Raw genomic sequence first — 5,828 nt, 5'->3', positions numbered from 1 at the left:
TGACTGGGTTAGTAATGTCGGGTATCTGTTCAGATGCCGTGACATCACTAACCCCAGGGCTTGATGCCAGGTGACATTACAGCTGGTATCAACCCCATATATTACCTCGTCTGCCACCGCACCAGGGCGCGGGATGAGCTGGAGGGAAGCGCCAGGATTGGCGCATCTAATGGATGCGCCACTTCTGGGGCGGCTGCGGCCTGCTATTTTTAGGCTGGAAAGAGTCCAATAACCATGGCTCTTCCCACCCTGAGAATACCAGACCCCAGCTGTCCGCTTCACCTTGGCTGGTGATCTAATTTGGGGGGGACCCCACGTTTTTTTTTTTTTTTTAAAAAAAATCGCCTGGGGAGCCCTCCAAATTGATCACCAGCCAAGGTGAAGCTGTCAGCTGTGGTTTGCAGGCTACAGCTGTCTGCTTTACCCTAGCTGGCTATCAAAAATAGGGGGGACCCCACGTCGTTTATTTTAATTATTAATTTTTTGGGGGGCTAAATACAAGGCTAGGCACCCTTTACTGCCACATGAAAGTAACTAAAGGGCGCCAGCTTAGAATATGCAGGGGGTGGGACGTTATATTTGTTTGACATCTATCCATTCATCCATTGTAGCATTTTAGGCTGTGCGCCCACAATCGGGATTTGCAGCGTTTTGGGCGCAGCGTGTTTTCCCTGCGTCCATAGCGCTGCGTTGTGCAGAAGGATTTTTAGAAATCCCATGCCCACTGTGCTTCTCTTCTCCGCAGCATAAACCGACCTGTGGTGCAGCTTCCCGAGCCTCAGCATGTCAATTTATGCTGCGGAGATGAGTGTTCTCTGCAGGTAGCATAGAGCTCCACAGCGGCCTGAACCCAAATCGTGGGCATGGGCAGCTGCGTTCTCCCATGGACAACACTCACATCTCTGCAGGAAGGCTGACACTGTATACTAGACGCCGTGTCGCTGGATCATGGCCACATAGCCTAAAAGTGAGACATTTGTTGCTACAGCAACATTTTTGTGAAGTACCTGTGGATTCAAAATGCTTACTATACTCCTGAATAAAATCCAGTTTCCAAAATGGAGTCACTTGTGGGGGGTTTCTAATGTATAGGTACCCAAGGGGCCCTGCAAATGTGACATGGTGCCCGCAATTTATCTCAACTTTTCCAGAATTCAAATGGTACTCCTTCCATTCCAAGCCCTCCCATTTATCCAAACAGAGGTTTTTGGCCACATGTGGGGTATCCCTGTGCTCATAAGACATTGGATAACAACCTGTTGGGTCCACGGTTTGTTGTTGTCTCTTGAAAAAGTGAGAAATTTGATGCTGAAGCAACATTTTTGTGAAAAAAATGAAAATTTTCAATATGGCAACCTAAGCTTATCAAATTCTGTGAAGTATTCGTGGATTCAAACTGCTCACTATACACCTAGATAAAAGCCTTGAGGTGTCTTGTTTCCAGAATGGAGTCACTTGTGGGGGACAGCCACTGTTTAGGCACCTCAGGGGCTCTCCAAATGCAACCTGGCGTCCGCTATTGATTCCAGCCAATTTTGCAGTCAAATGGCACTCCTTCCCTTCCGAGCCCTGCCATGCGCCCAAACAGTTGATTTCCACCACATAAGGTATCGCCAAACTCAGGAGAAATTGCACAATAAATGTTATGCTGAATTTTTTCCTTTTATTCTTGTAAAAAAAAAAGCTACCTGGTTGAAATAATTTTGTGGTAAAATTTTGTTTTTTTTTTTTCATGGCTCAACGTTATAAAATTCTGTGAAGCACCTGGGGGTTCAGGGAACTCACCAAACATCTAGATAAATTCCTTGAGGGGCCTAGTTTCCAAAATGGGGTCACTTGTGCGGGGTTTCTGCTGTTTAGGTACCTTAGGGGTCCTCCAAATGTGACATGGTGCCCGCAATCTTTTTCAGCCAAATTTCCTTTCCAAAATTCAAATATTGCTCCTTTCGTTCCAAGCCCTCCCATTTGTCCAAACAAAGGTTTCAGACCACATGTGAGGTATCACCGCGCTCAGAAAAAAGTGGTTAACAAACCTTGAGGTCAAATTTTTGGAATTACCTCTTGAAAAAGTGAGAAAATTGATGCTAAAGCAACATTTTTGAGAAAATTATTAAAATTTTCAATATGACAACGTAACGTTAACAAAATCTGTGAAGTACCTGTGGATCTAAAATGCTCACTATACCCCTAGATAGAAGCCTTGAGGGGTCTAGTTTCCAAAATGGTGTCACTTGTGAGGGATTTCTTCTGTTTAGGTACCTTAGCGGACCTGTAAATGCAACATGGTGCCCGCAATCTATTTCAGCCAAATTTGCTTTCCAAAATTCAAATATTGCTCCTTCTGTTCCGAGCCCTCCCATTTGTCCAAACAGATGTTTCTGACCACATGTGGGGTATCGGCGCGCTCATAAGAAAGTGGGGAACAAGTTTTGGGGTCCATTTTGTTGTGTTATTTCTTCTAAAAGTGAATAAATTTGGGTTAGAGCAACATTTTTAGGTAAAATTTAATTTTTGCTTTTTTTCATTCCACATTGCTTTTGTTCATGTGAAGCACCTGAAGGGTTAATAAACTTCTTGAATGTGGTTTTGAGTACTTTGGGGGGTGCAGTTTTTATAATGGTGTCACTTTTGGGTATTTTCTGTCATCTAGGCCTCTCAAAGTCACTTCAAATGTGATGTAGTCCCTAAAAAAAATGGTTTTGTAAATTTTGATGTAAAAATGAGAAATCGCTGATAAACTTTGAACCCCTCTAACTTCCTAACGAAAAAAAATTTTGTTTCCAAAATTGTGCTGATGTAAAGTAGATAAGTGGGAAATGTTATTTATTAACTATTTTGTGTCACAGAAATCTCTGGTTTAACGGTATAAAAATTCAAAAGTTGAAAATTGCAAAATTTTCAAAATTTTTGCCAATATTCAATTTTTTTCATAAATAAACGCAAAAAATATTGTCCTAAATTTGGTACTAACATGAAGTCCAATATGTGACGAAAAAACAATCTCATAATCACCGGGATCCGTTGAAGCGTTCTAGAGTTATAACCTCATGAAGTGACACTGGTCAGAATTGCAAAATTTGGTCTGGTCATTAAGGTGAAAATTAGCTCCGTCACTAAAGGGTTAAAGAAAAAAATATATATAATTTTTTTTTTTTAATTAAGATTTTAAACTGGTCTAGCCTGTAGGGTTATACTGTTTGTATATATATATATATATATATATATATATATATATATATATATATATATATATATATATATATATATATATATACATATATATACATATATACAAACAGTATAACCCTACAGGCTAGACCAGTTTAAAATCTTAATTAAAAAAAAAAATATATATATATATATACACACACACACACACACTTCTCTTAAGTTGCAGTGTGTAACAAAAAAGCTAGTAAAGATTTTATTTAAATGGATAAGGAACACAAAATTATTATTATTAATATATATATATATATATATATATATATATATATATATATATATAACAATGTTTTCGAAGGCTAGTAGAAATGGTTTTAGTGAAACTCAATAAATCCACAGCAAATTAAACAAAAAGATTTTATTATTACAGATAATTTTTGACCTAATGCAATACCAACCCAGCAAACTGTCACTAATCATAAGGACAAACTTTACAAAATATTTGACGTTCTACGTCATTCAAACAGGACGACATTGAGGTCCCGTGCAGGCGCACTTTGATTTGCCCTGAATAAGGCAGATCAAAGTATTGTAGTGCGCCTGCGCGGGACCTCAATGTCAGGTAGTGGAGATGATGTAGAGAGAGTCATCCACACTAGCTTCAGAAGGACAAAGATGGCCAAAAGAGAAGGCGCAGACCCGGAGAATGGAGACACCCATTCGACCCGTCTGCTCCGCACCAACCATTAGGGGAGTATTATAAACATCCGGTGACAGGTTCCCTTTAACATGTGAATCTTCAAGATACACTTTGTGTTCCTAAACATGTGTTATTCAGCAGCCTCTAGAAGCAATGACTTTTGGGAGGCTCAGACTGACTACAGACCCCAAATTTAGTAAGGGTTTTAGGAGAAAGTTAAAGCACTATTAGAGAACACATTTAAACTAAAGTATTTTTTAGAACCCTTAAAAAATTAAAGATAAGAGTGTCTGTAGCCAGGTGGGTCTAATGCACTGTACGGTTATCAAATATTAAACCTTCCCTTAACACATAGTGAATTAGGCCACCGAGGGGCCATGTGCAGCCACCAGTATCGCACTAGAACGTGTTCCAGATGCATTCATTTAATGTTTTTTTACTTTATGCTTTTTCTTTCAACCATCTCTTCGAGGACAAATTCAATGGTCCGGCTTTGAAACATTTCCACATGACATCACTCAAATAAATCATCTCATGCTGTGAGCTTTTATACATTAGTCTTTGTGACTGGGACAGATCAATGAAACCATGCAGATTTAACATATAGAAAAGGAAAAAATTGCATCATACTTGTGTGTCCTTAAGCAGAGGCAAAAGTGTTTTATCACAAACCAAAAATCGCTGCCTGCATTTGTGACAACCCCCTGCCTCCGGAGGATATGACATCTACAAACTCCCCAGAGAATTAGCAGGGTATTTGAGCATTATTTGCAAAACAGGAAGGATTACTTTATTCCTTCCTCTGAACGCCATATACGTCTTCCTCTACTCCTGCAGGCAGGATCGCAGTTGGAAATATATATTGCTATTGTGCTCTATGACCTGTCTGCTGTTGCGGTCAATCATTCTTACACCATTAAATCTGCTTGTTTCCTTAGCTTCAATAACAAGTTTTCTCAGTACATAGAAGATATGTTATAGGCTACAGCATCATATGGCAGAAAACAAAACTATTTTTAAAATTTAATACACGGCATTGATCACACACTGTATGGGCTGAGATACATGCTGTATAGTGTGTGACACCATCCATCTATAAGGAACTGTAACTGGTGTGAATGTCAAACAAGATTCAGCTCACACAGTCTGATCAGTACTAGTCACCCTCCAGTTTATGCCTATAGTTTCCAAAGATAAGAGACGAGAAAAAAACCCGCGATCTTACACCCGTATAGTAAAGCAGTGAGAATCTTTATTATAAAATGATGCAGGTGAAAGTATGTTGCACAAACACATAGGGGGCACATTCCAGCATGAGAAATAAAGGAGCAACTAGTTTACAATGATAGAACATAAATAGTGTAGTATAACCCAAAAAGCCCCCCCTGACAAAGGCTTTAAGCCGAAACGTGCGTTGGGGTGGACGCCATTCCTGCAGGCACCATCCACCTCCTGGACCATACATAGGTGAGCCCACTGGTCTCTTTGTTGATATCTGCCCCTAATTACATGGAACTTTAACGTTCTTTTCTGATTATGACTATCGTGATCCACTCAATGAGGTTTTATACTCTGATTGGTTGCTGCTAATTGGGGTATACTACACGATGTATATTCTATCATTGTAAACTAGTTGCTCCTTTATTCCTCCTGCTGGAATGTGTGCCCCCTATATGTTTGTCTGTGCAACACCATTTCTCACTGCTTTGCTATATGGGTGTCAGATCACATTTTTCCTCTTCTTTTAAATTCTGATTTAGAGATTGTCCCTAGGTCCTAATTGGTTGCATGTTATTTTTTGTCAGCACATATGCCTATAACTACACTTAATTATAATCTTGCAATGGGCTTTTTTTTGTTGATTTTTATTGACTATAGTGTCCAAAGTATAGGGGTGCAGGGAGACACTGGCTATAAACAGCAACAGAAGCTGAATCTGAACAGAAATGTTATAGTATGCTAG

The 5,828-nt window shown here is 39.5% G+C and overlaps 1 protein-coding gene across 1 annotated transcript in view; it reads right to left on the bottom strand.

Moving 5' to 3' along the window:
* Positions 1 to 3,568: 3,568 nt before the first annotated feature.
* LOC142292076 (gametocyte-specific factor 1-like) overlaps positions 3,569 to 5,828 on the bottom strand; it is a 157,900-nt gene continuing 155,640 nt past the window's right edge. Inside the window, exon 10 of the mRNA XM_075337175.1 lies at positions 3,569 to 5,828. This exon is cut by the window's right edge and continues 305 nt beyond it. The gene's annotated coding sequence lies outside the window, so the exon portion shown is untranslated.

The sequence above is a fragment of the Anomaloglossus baeobatrachus genome, chromosome 2 (assembly GCF_048569485.1).
Source record: "Anomaloglossus baeobatrachus isolate aAnoBae1 chromosome 2, aAnoBae1.hap1, whole genome shotgun sequence".
In the NCBI taxonomy this organism is placed as follows: Eukaryota; Metazoa; Chordata; class Amphibia; order Anura; family Aromobatidae; genus Anomaloglossus; species Anomaloglossus baeobatrachus.
Note: the sequence above shows the minus strand (reverse complement) of the source record. Positions and strands in the feature narration are given on the sequence as shown.